The sequence below is a fragment of the Echinops telfairi genome, unplaced genomic scaffold (assembly GCF_000313985.2).
Source record: "Echinops telfairi isolate 266 unplaced genomic scaffold, ASM31398v2 ScPeMD7_11;HRSCAF=52, whole genome shotgun sequence".
NCBI classification, from domain to species: domain Eukaryota; kingdom Metazoa; phylum Chordata; class Mammalia; order Afrosoricida; family Tenrecidae; genus Echinops; species Echinops telfairi.
The window spans coordinates 10,762,638-10,775,488 of NW_022103908.1; the positions used below are offsets into that span (position 1 = coordinate 10,762,638).

The 12,851-nt window shown below is 45.2% G+C and overlaps 1 pseudogene; it reads right to left on the bottom strand.

Moving 5' to 3' along the window:
- Positions 1 to 4,420: 4,420 nt before the first annotated feature.
- On the bottom strand, positions 4,421 to 6,360 carry LOC101644488 (annotated as a pseudogene).
- Positions 6,361 to 12,851: the final 6,491 nt, after the last annotated feature.

Here is a 12,851-nt window from a genome sequence, read left to right on the forward strand (position 1 = left end):
GATGATGACTTATAATAAACTTAGCCGAAACTCTGAAATGCTCAGTTGCATAAACCTGCGATTGTCAGGGAACACGTACAAGGTTGTCGGATCTGGAATTATGTATTTTTATTTGGTTTTGTTTGTATCTCAGCTGAAGCAGCACTCTTTGATCGAACACGGATAGGAAGGTTTTTTATTAAAAATTTAACACATATCTCATAGCAATATTTACTTTAATGCGGAAAATCAAGAAATTCTTCCTTTTCTGAATGAGATATGTTGGTAAGATAAACTCAATGCCATAAGACAAATATTAACTTTATAATGAAAACTACCAAGTGCCTCGTCTGGTCCATTGTACCTATATTTCTCCAAGGAGATGAGAAGCCAGCAAGGCGTCCTTTTCTACCTTGCATGAGAAGCAATGGTTTAGATTTTCATCCTTAATTAGTTGTCCCCCCTCACGTTTCAGTGACACCCCATCCTGTCTATTCTCCAATTTCGAATCTTAAAAATATTGAATATGGTTGCTCAGGCAAGAGGACCATCCCATTTGAGAGTCATAAAAGTACAACCCGACATTTTAGGTATGTGGTCATCCAGGGAGGAAATGCTAACTTTAGCAGGCACAATTCAGTAGAGGGAAGATCTTGAAAGTTTCAAGTTGGAAAAAAAAGGGGGTCTTATAGGAACTCTGGTGAGCACAGCCCAGACTCTAAATTAGAAGAGGAGTTCAGAGGACACCTGTGATAGTTTTGATAAAGTTACTGTACTGCAAAGAACTGAGATATACTACTTTTTGCCACGGTGATTGTCCATGTGTGGGTACCTTCATGCCATTATGAATCCTTTAAGTGACCTATTAATAACTGCAATATGAATGAAATGTGCTGCCTGGAAAATGAGGTTGCCCGCCTCTCATAAAATACCATTTTCTTGTCATAATTTACGGGACGTCTTGTCCAAGGAGACGAAGTATTTCATGTTGGTCAGTTTTGACTCTGTGTCTGCCTAATGGCGGTGTGGAATATTTTTAATGGTTGACTGGTAAACGCTGTTTTCTTGCAACTCAGCCCTTCTTTGATGACAAACATCAAGGCTACAGACACAATTTCTTACGCGGTTTGTCTCCCTGGTGGTTCTGAACACCATCTGAGACCTAAGCAAACCCTCTAAGCAAGCCCCTTTTTTTCTTGTGTTTTCTCGTTTGACATGTGAATTGTTTGGGATTAAAACACGTGGCTCTCACTCTCCAGGGGCTGGTGGTCTTGGGAGCAAAGGATACTTTTCTGAGGATGTTACTTCCACCGTGTAAGGTCATGCATTTTAAACGAATGAACATTTGCAGTGAATTAGACTCAGAGGTAAGTTTCTGATCTTCCCTCAAGGCTCCTGTGTGCTGAGTCTCCAGCGGGAATCCCGGGCCAATGACACAGGGAAGGTGTGAGAGAAGACAGCTCTCAGCTTTTCAGATTTTCAGAACAAACAACGCTTGCATTACGTGAACTCTTTGAGATGTGCAAGGTGATTTATAAAACACCGCCACAGGATCAAATGTAAAATTCTACCTAAAAGAAGGTTGCAAGAATTCTAGGCGGCCTCCTACGTGAGCTTGCTTAGAGTCTTCTCTGATGGATACGGGGTCTGCTTCCTTCAGGCTAATGGCGTCTCCTCCTGTGGCTGGGAACATGTTGGCAGTTCTTTTTTGCTTTCCATACCAAGCCCAAGAGAATTATAGCCTGGCTGGTTTGGGTTTCTGCTAGTATAAGAGAAAGGGCGGAGGCGCGCAAAGGCGAGCAATATGTGTTCTCTTCTATCTGATCTGTGGCTGGAGTTAGGTAGGGAGAGTAAGCCAAGAAGTCAGGGATTAGTGAAAGATGGAGGGAAGGCCAGGAGTCCATGGTTGGGTCTTATGGCTGCCGAGTGTTGAAGAATCAGAGGCCGGATGGAAGAAAGGTCTGGAGATCGACTTCTGAAAAGTCAGTCATTCAAAGCTAGCTGAGCACGGTCCTACTCTGAAACCGATGGGTTGGCACGAGTCAGCGTTGACTTGATGGCAGCTGACTGATGGCCACCAACCAGTGACTGCATCCTCCCTAACCGCAGAGTGCAGCCATCTCAGGAAGCATAGGTACCACTTTGTATGTTATAAAAGAAGGTCTAATATCAGCAATTTCACATGGTTCAAGCCAAATGCAACGTGTTCTTTCAGAAGGTGTCAGATCTACTTCCCTCTCATCTCTGCTTCTCACTGGCAGTGACCTTGGACAAGTCACTTAATCTTATGAGTCTTACTTTCACACTCATAAAATGGGGCAAAGACTACACTTCATCTTCATGTTGCTAGGCTGTTAAATTCTGAATAAATAGTGGATACCTATGTGTACCTAGCATATCATAAATGTACTCAAAGTGGTGTCTAAGGAGCCATGGTGGTGCAGTGGGTTAAGCATGGGGTTACTAACTGCAAGGCTGGCAGTTCAAACCTACCAGCTTCTCCTTGGGGGAAAGATGAGGCTAGCTGCCTACACAAAGATTTATAGCTTCAGAAATCCATAGGGTCCATTCTACTCTGTCCCACAGGGCCACTGTGAGTCGGAATCCACTTGATGACAATGGGGTTGGAGTGAAGAATATTCAAAGTATCATGGACTTCCAAAAGAACAAATCTGACTTGGGAGAAGTACAGCCAGCATGCTCCTTAGAGACGTCTGTCTCATGTACTTTGGATGTGTCATTTGGAGAGACCATTTCCTAGAAAAGGATGTTCTGCTTGGAACAGCAAAAAAGAGGAAGGCTCTCAACAAGATGCATCGACACAGTGGCTGCAACAATGGCCTCAAACCTAGGAACCCTGGTGAGGATGGCGCCGGGCTGGGCCGTGGTTCATCCTGCTGTACACAGGGTTGGGCTCTATGAGTGGGCACTGACTCAAGGGCACCTCGCACCAACTCCATGTCCACAATTTCCATTTCCATTTCGGAACCTAGCCCCATCTGCTTTTTAAGAGGCTAGATGCTCAACGAATAGTTGTCGAGTGAAAAATCACCCAGTCGAATCCTATGCTTATTGTAAGTGTTCAACAAACACTGTATGAGCCAGTGGTTCTTGTCACAGATCCAGTGGCCCAGAGAACCACTTGGGTGCTACTCATCTCAGTTAGCTGTGAGAATTGTAGCCTGGGGGAGTTCACTTCAAACAGGGATTCTCTTGAAAAGCAAATAAAAAATGAATTTGAAGCAGAGGCAAAATACCCGTTTCTTCTTAGGCCTGCTGTGTGATTTTCATTAGGCATCCTGCCTGATCCTTATTAAGACAGTCCTGATTTCCTTCAGGCCCTGGTCATTTAGGGTCAGTGCTCATGAGCTATATAATGATGTCATTATTTGACTTTATTATATACTTGATGCAGGTAATGATTTGGGGTTTATTCCAGAAAATAATCCTAAACACCTAATGCTGATTGGCCTAATGATACAAAAATTAATTTGGAAAGACTGGGAGGTTTCCTGCGGCAGAGCTGATGATGTGCATGTGAAAAGGCTTCACTTCCCACATTTAAAGAATGGAAACCGCAGGCAATCCCGTGTTCTTCGATGAGGTGTTTTCTTTGAAATGGTGGGACTTGGAAAATAGCCATAGGAGGAAGGTGGAAAAATCGAAGTAACGGTGCCAAGGTTAGTTTTCTTTTTTTATTTCCTTGTGTGGTATTTATTCTTGGCTATAAACACACGCATTCTCATTCCCACCTCCCCCTAATTTAATATGAAATCCTATGGAGAGACGGATGAAATGGGCCAAGTCTGTGAGATGAAAATGAACTTTGTAATTTTGTTTATCAGCTTGGGGTCAATGACATAGACATTCTGTAAGTTATAAACGTAAACACGAACATGAATTCCATGTGCTGCATTCATGCCTGCAGAAGGCGGGCTCATTCCCACTTCCTCTCATCTCCTACCTCCTACCAGCTAACCATTAGCTAGTTCCATGCACCACCTTCAGTTCCTGTGTGCTTTACCGCCCCCTGCGGTGCTGATCCAAGCTCTTTAGGAGAGATTTGTGCTTGCATCTGATCCGCAGAAGCCTTGGCGAAAGATGAGACACCGACCACTCTTATATTTTATAAAAACATGGAAAATTATATTTTAAAAAAAAGAAAGAAAAGAAACAAAACAAAAACGCACCACAACCATGGAGACTGTTAACAGTTGTAGGCCCTCTAGTTCTCCACAACGAGACTGAGCATGCTCATAAGGGATCCCACGGTTTAGTCTGAGTTAAACAACCTTCTTAGCTTTAAAAGGAAAAGAAAAAACAAAGTAATTCGGCACACTACCATTTAACTTGTTTTAATGTTTCTCCACAAATGGTGAAAAATACTAAAGTACTGACAAGGAATAATCATAATATTGTGGCCGGCATTATAAACCTGGAATTATAAATTTAAAACATTTTCTGGTTTAAAAAAGAAATCTGGTCGTCTGTGCAGCTCTGCGGGGTCTCGTCTAGTAGGGCGATCTCTGCGCTCTGGACTGTGCCCGCCTTTATCCATTTTCGCTGGTCCACCACGCCCGCCTCTTCTTCCTCCTATCTGTTCCATCAGAGGGTCCCCCTGGGACCACCTCATCTTCCTCCACCAAAGCCACCTTGGTCCATGCGTCGACCGCCACGGAAGCCACCTTGGTCTCCACCACGGCCACCTCTGAACATTCCGCCCCGCATGCCACCAGGGTCGCCTCTGCCACGGTCACCACCTGGGAGCGGGAAGGGGGTTGGGAGGAAGCCTTCCGGCTCAAGGGTCTTACACTATTTGCATTCGGTTCTCCAGGCGAAGTTCTGATTCCCACAACCCGGGTTGCGACACTGCCAGTCCCCAGCTCGGTGCTGGACGTTTCCTCCTCCAGAGGGGTTCCTTCGGGAACCACGGGGTCCTTGTAGGGGAAAGCCCCCTCTGTCTCCTCCGTGGCCTCCCATGCAACTCATGGGCCCACCAGGACCTCCTAGGCCCCCGGGACCTCCACGGAGTGGCGGCGGCATGCCTCTACCCTCTCGGGGTGGCATTCCACCCCGCATGCTGGTCATGGACGGCTTCTTCCGGGCCAGAGAGACTTTAAGCTTGCTCCCTTGAACATCTTTCCAGTCAAACCACTCCACGCAGCCTTGGCAGTCTTCATAGGACACAGTGGCATCGCCCTTGGGCTTCCCGGTCTCCTTGTCCAGGTAGATATGGATCATAGGCTGCCCAGTACTCTTGTTCATCTTAAGCACCCCACACTGCTTCAAGAACTCTGTCAGATCGTCCAGAGTCACATTGCCATTTAATCCCTGCACATAAACCGCACTGCTGTCAGTCTTCATCAGGATCAACAGGTGGGCCTAATCAAGATCTGGTCCTTCATCCGTGGGTCCACCAGGCTCTCCAGCGCTGCCCATTCCACCGAGTCCTCCTCCCCGCCCACCTCTGCTCATGCCTCCACGATCAAATCCCCCTCTTCCCCTGCCCCGGTTATCAGGGCCACTCATGCTCCGGTTCTTTCCTGGTCCGGAAAATCCTCCAGACTCCTGCCCATAAACCCCCATGCTACTGGGGTGGCCCTGTCAGAATGAACTCTGCTTGGCGCCTGGCAGTAGGAGTCAGTGGGGGAGGGGTAGCTAGTGGGCAGCTGCTGCCCGTAGCTGCTCCGCTGCCCGTAGTTGCTTGGCTGTCCATAGGTGTTCTGCTGAGAGTAACTTCTCTGATCATAGCCGGTTGGCTGTGAAGAAGAAGAGCTGGTAGGAGGATAGGATGGAGGCCCGGTGACTGGCTGCATGGGGGAGCTCCCAGGCACCTGGGGGTAACTGTAGTTACTTTGTCCATACCCCATACTGGGCTGGTTGTCGCCTCCTGTGCTGGACTGAGGTTGACTAGTTTCAGCAGGCTTGCTACCATCCTGTGGTCTTGCAGGTGCGGTGGCTGCCCATACGTTGGTAGGCAGGCTGAGTGAGTACCGTATGCAGACTGGGCTGCATAAGAGGCCTGGGTGGCGGTCACCGTTGCTGTGGTGGTGTCATAAGCACCAGTGCTGTTGCCCTGGACAGGCTGGCTGTAGGCCTGTGGGGCAGCTGGAGGACTGTAAGCTGTCGGAGGCTGTCCGTAAGAGGTTGCATAGGCGGTCTGCCCGTAGGTTGCAGTGGTCTGAGCCTGGCTATCGCTGACATCAGTGGGCTGTGCATAGGCTCCATAACTTTGTTGCCCATATGCCTGGGGGGGTTGTGCATATCCTTGAGTGGGCTGGGCCGTGTAAGCACTGTAGCCCTGCTGGGCTGCAGCTTGGCTGTAGGTACTGTAATCCATGGACGCCATTTTCTCTCCTTCCTCCTTGTCCTCTCAACGTCTGTCTCCCACTCTTTTCTTTTAAAGCTTTTCCTGAGAATGGGGATGGAGTGAACCCCGGTCACTGTCAAGGAGCAACTCCGCTGACTTGAAATTATAAACTGGTGTTAATTGGGTGCATCGATTACCTCCTATTTCTGATGCTGTGGCTTTCTGAAACCATCTCATCTCCACTGTCTGATTTCAACCTTCCTCTTTGTCCACTGGTTTCCTGGATGCATTTTTGACTACTTTTACTGGATGCTTCCTAACAAATATGAAAAAGACTAATGCCTTCTGACATCCATTCTCCTTTCTTTGCTCTTAATTCTTGAGTGAGATTAATCCTTGAATTCTTATCCCATGGACATATAGAAGGAATAGCATCTGTGCCCAGAAGGGTTGCCAGAATGTCTGCATTTGAGTCTATGATTATGAGTACAATAGAGACCTTTATGGGCTACAGTTTGGATTAGAAGAATTACTACCACCCCCACCCCTAATGCTACAGATACTGATGCATACCAAGCATATCAGCAGGACCCCTGCCATTGTTGCCTATAAGCCAGGGGTGTCAAACTGGCAGACTGAGGGCCACATGTGGTCCCCTAGGTAATTTTTTTGTGGCCCATGATGCTCTGAAATAAAATGACAATAGAAACAATTGTTATGAAGAAAATAGCGCTTAGGGCAGATAGAGGTAATACCGTACACACAATTCCCTCGTTAACCCTTTAACTACTGAAGTCCAGCCCACACGTGGCCCAGTGCCTTTCCTGGGGGCCTGTGGACGTGTATAAATGTGCTGACTCAGTTCCAGGGATGTTTGGAAGCGATATGTCTGCCACTCTCAGTGTCACGTAATGTTAAAAGGAACACTCTGGGTTGTGCTGTTATGGATCATACCTAGCGGCAGCGCTAGTTAACATTTTAGAGGGAAACCATTATGATTGTGCAGCATGTTTGTCAGCTGTCCAACATTTTGTGTTTTTTATTAGTTACTTTGTTATATTTTCTGCTCACAACATAAGAGGTAAGTGAAAACTAGTAGGAGGAAAGCGCTGGCAATTTTGGGTAAAAAAGAATAATTTTAGTTGTATAAATACATTAATAAAGTAAATGTTTAAATAAAAGCAATTATATAGTGTTTTAATTATCCTATCCATATTCCTGAATCCTCACTTCAAAATATAAATTTAACAAAATTTGTAAAGGTGATGTGGCCCAAGTGCATCTTGTCCGTTGCACCCAATGGCCTGCATTTTCATGGAGTTTGTCAGCCTGCTGTAAGCAATGAGGCGGACTCTCCGGAGTCCCAGGCCCCACCACCGCCCCCTCCACAGCAGGAGCAAGGGAAGCAGAAACCATTGAGATGGGGCTGCACTGTTGAGAGAGGCACGGAGTTGTGGAAGAACTGAAAGCAAGAAAAAGCAGAGAGCAAGCAGATATGAATAACAGAACTGTATATGTTGTTGTTTTTAAAGTTGTGGAAAAGAATATTGTCTTATCCTATAAGACATTTGAAACCTTAAAATAGAGAAAAGAAACATAGACATGTTCCTAAGTGACATGAAGGGAGTTGGGTGAGAACAAGTGTTCACAGGCATTCCCCTGGCAGCATAGGTCCCTGAGTCCCTAGTATTCTCCTTGTCTAGTCTCCTTGGCTTTGATGAAAACAACTGAATAGGTGCCAACTGAGATGCCGAGGCAGCAGTGCTCAGAGCACTGCGGCTGCCTGTGCTGGTAGAATCCTTCCTTCCACGGGTCAGGTAGAGCGGACAACTCCTTTCAGCCTGCAAGCTGCTTGGACAAGGTTGGATTTGTGCAGCCAAACACTAGAACAGTGGTTCTCAACCTTCCTATGCTGCGACCCTTTAATTCAGTTCCTCATGTTGTGGTGACCCCCCAACCATAAAATTATTTTTGTTACTACTTCATCACTGTCATTTTGCCACTGTTATGAAATTAGGCGACCCCTGTGAAAGGGTTGTTTGACCCCCAGGTTGAGAACTGCTGCCCTAGAACCAGCTATCTGGATGCTCACCCATCACTTGATCAACCTCACAATGACACAACGTTGGATGTTTTGAAATGTAGAGGTTTTGAACTCCAGTTACTAGATTTACCTTCATTTGGAATGAAATTAGGTAGGTGGATAAAGTTTTACATCTACTTCTAATTATACAGGAGCCAGGGTGGGATCGTGGTTATGTGTTGGGTGGTTAACTGCTGCATCGGTTGGTAACCACCCTCTGCTCTCAGGAAAAAGACCCGGCTCTCTACTCTGGTGAAGAGTTACTGTCTTGGAAACTCCCAGAGGCAGCTCGATTCTGTCCTGCAGGCTCAGAAGGAGTCAGCATCGACTCCACGGCACTGAATTTGTTTGTGTGCTTTGGTGTAATCACACACATATGGTTTCCAAGTTTATCGAAACATTGTATTATCTTATATTCGATTTTCCATGATGAACTTTGTGAAAACCCCAAAGTATATGTGTGTGTGTGTGTGTGTGTGTGCGTGTGCTAACAAACCAAATCCATCGCCAGCGAGTTGGCTTCTGAATCAGTGATTGTGAAAAGGCACGCTGGATTGTGTGTAGCCTTGGATCTCCTCGGCTGCACAAGGAGGAAGGAGAGCGCCATTGGCCGCCCTAGGCTGAGGGCTCTGAGGCTGCGGTTAGACATGCCTCCGCCCTTCAGCTTTCTGACCCACTCTGACAACAGCCATTCCCTCGAGGGCTCCCTGTACTTTTCACTAAGTCCTTGCCGCGGCCACAGAGAAATCACAGAGGCTACTCTGTGATTGTGGGCCATCTTAGGCAAGTTGACAGGTTACGATTTAGGAAAGAAATGCTCAGGAGAGTCTCTTCTCTGCCAGAACCAGAGACAAGGCTCCCTCTCTATCTCTCTGACTCCTGGCCTGCCCTCTCCCCGGCTCGGACAATGTTACAAAAGGCGCACTACTCTGCCATAAATCTCAGCCTAAAGGTGCTCGAATCTAATTCCATGGATCACAAACGTAGGTCCCTAAGTAACTGTCTGGAGACACCCGGCTCCACAAGGTAGCCTCCTGCCCAAAGACAACTTCCTCTTACTTGCTCTGTGGGCCCAGAGTCTACCTGTTCTGTCTCATGATCTGACTCTTGGTTCTACTGATGCTGCTCCTCTGCCGCTCCTCTGTTGCTCCTTTGGTGTCACAGCTGTCTCCTGGATTAAGACTTTCAGTGTCCGGGGGTCTTGGGGTCCAAAGGACGTGTTCCACTCCTGGCTCTTCTCTCTTGCTGGTAGTGAGATTCTCATGTCCAGCTAATTTTATACCAGCAGGGTGGCAATCACAGTGAATCCTGTTAACTATCATTCATAACTGGATTCTATCAGTGTCTCCCTTCATCTTCCAGTGCCTTCCTCCACCTTCTCTTAGCCAGTCCCACATCAGGAAAAGGTTGTTTGGTGGAAGTACCCCCCTCCTCCCAAGAAACTGATATTTAATAATTAACTGCACTTCAGTGGCCCCATGGGACAAGGTAAAACTGCATTCCATAGGCTTTCCCAGGCTGTTAATATTTATAGAAGTAAGCTGCCAATCATTCTCCTTTATCATGGTGGATGGGTTCAGACCCTCAAATGTTGAGTTAGCTTCCCACTGCTTAATCACGGTGCTACCAAGTGTCTCTCTCTCAAGTTGCAATATTGAAGGAAAAGGAGACCTAATGGCACAGTGAGCTACACACTGGACTGCTGACCTCAAGATCAGCGGCTGGAATCCACTCGCTACTCCAAGGGAAAAAGATGTGGCTTTCCACTCCTATAAACAGTTACAGCCTTGGAAACCCACAGGGGCAGTTCTACCCTGTTCTTTAGGGTCACTGTGAATTGGATTCAACTTGCTGTCAGTGAGTTTGGTTTTGAGATGAGCAAAATATTGAGCATGCAGAAGTTTTAAAAACAATGGAAGGAATATACAGTTACTGTACAAAAAAAAAAAGAATCGATGGATGTTTAATAATTCTGTAGCATGTGACCAAGAACATTGTACTGAGGAAGAAGCCCAAGCTGTAATGAAGGCATTATTAAAAACCAGACTCCATTAATTGACAGAATACCAATGGAAATGTTTCCATAAGCTGATGAAACACTGGAAGCAATCTATTGCCTATGCCAAGAAATCTGGAAGCCAGGTACCTGGTGAACCAACTGGAAGAGATCCATATTTGTACACATTTCAAAGAAGGGTGACCCAACAGAATGTGGAAGTTATTAAACAATATCATTAATATCACATGCAAGTAAAATTTTGCTGAGAATTTTTCAACAACAATTGCAGCAGTACATCAAGAGAGAACAGCCATATATTCAGGTAGATTATATCAAGTAGATGGGTCTTGACTCCAAGAAGAGAATTCCAGAAAGATGTTTACTTTTGTTTTAATGACTATGCAAAGGCATTTGATGTCTGGTGTATACCAAATTATGGAAAACTTTGTAAAGAATGGCAATTCCAGAGCACTTCATTGTGCTCTTGGGGAACTTGTATATAGACTAAGAGGCAGCCCTTTGAGCCAAACAAGGGAATCCTACCTGGATTAAAATCAGGAATGATGTTTGTTACAGTTGTATCACTTTACCATATTCATTCAATCTGCATTCTGAGCATATAATCAGAGAAGCTGGCATATATGTAGAAGAATTTGGCATCAGGATTGGAGGAAATTTGATTAATTTGTAATATGCAGATGACACTAGTGTGCTTGCCAAAATCAAGCCAGATTGAAGCACCTGTTTAAAATCAAAGACTACAGCATTCAGTATTGATTATAATATTGATTATAATAGAGAAGATAAAAAGCATTACAACTGGACCAACAGACAATATATGATAAATGCACAAAATATTGAAGTAGTCAAAGATTTCATCTTACTTGGATCCACAAGCAGTGCTCACGGAAGCAGCAGTCAAGAAATTAAGCAGTATATGGCATTGGACAAATTTGGTGCACAGGATTCTTTAAAGTGTTGAAGAACAAGAAAGTCACTTTGAGGACTAAGGCGTGCCTGGCCCAAGGCATGGTATCTTTACTAACCTCATATGCATATAAAATTTGACAGTGAATAAGGAAGACCAATGAAACACAGATTCCTTTGAATTATGGTGTTGGTAAATATTGATTGTCAGAAAAGCCACAATTCTCCTGAGATGCCAGCACACTAAGACTTTAGCGCATGCCCTTTGTTCATGCTGTCAGGAGACACCAGTCCCTGGAAAGCTACATCATTCTTGTTGGATCAGTGAAAAAGTGGAGGGCTCTAGACCAGATGGATTGACATAGTGGCTACAACAATGGGCTGAAGCATAGCTATCATTTTGAGTATGTTGCAGGACCAGACAGTGTTTTATTCTGTTGCACATTGGATCTCCATGAGTTGTAAGCTACTGGATGCCTCCTAACAAAAATTGCTTGTCCTTTCCCATGCCCATATCCAAACTCTACTTTTACTTATTTTAAGTTCCAGGTAGCTCTATGGCTTGTGGGGGTTGTCAGTTGCAATTCTACAAATGTCAAAATCAGTAGGAATAAAATGTTTGTTTTTTTTAATTTAAAATTTACAAGATCATCTCTCTGAAGTGACTAGCAAATCTAAGTTCCTTTCACCCAATTTCTTATCCAGGGGGTGGAATATACTAAGGATTCCATCCAATCCCTCCACTTCTGGGCTGGGGTTAGCCCTGTCTGGATCAAATGGGTTTAAGTAGGAACAATGTGAGAGTTAGGTTTATTGTGCCAACTAGGTCACTAGGAACATGTGGGCAGAGTTTAATCAGGTCACAGATTGATTTGAGGACAACCGAAGTAAATAAAGGATAACCGAAGTAAATAAAGCTGGCAGCCCATCTCCTTCTTGCTCACTGGTGATTGGACCAGCAAACCAATCCATGAATCATGTTGCTAGAGCTTGAGGCTCCTTTGAGAACTGCTTTACCCAACTGCTGGTGTGTACTTGGCTTGAGTTTGAGGATAGTGGATCCTGTCGCCATGCTTGAGTTCAAGATCCCATTAGGGCCTGCTTCACTAAGCTCTCGAGCTACTGACTGTTGCTGATCCACCCTGCCATCTGCTGCCTGCCTTGCCTGAGGGAAGACTCCGCTGTCAAAAGTGAGTTGGACTGAGGCCTATCTACTACTGTGTGGACCAATTAGCTGCTTTATTCCTTCTCGCTATATAAACTTATCCATATATGTATATTTATATAGTCATAAGTGTCTTGGTTTTGGTTTTGTTTCTCTAGAGAATCCTGCCTAACACAAACAGGCTGAAATCTTAGAACTCACAGTTTGTTTGTTTTTAATCACTGTTCCCTGTAGAGAGGGAAATGAATGTTGGTTGGGCAGGTAAAACAACAGATGCCCACTACAAATCGCACTGAGAAAACAGTGTTAGCCTGGATTTTGTATAGAACTAAAACCAGTGACACTTGTATTTGAATGTATATAGAAGGAAGTTTATATTAAGCAATGT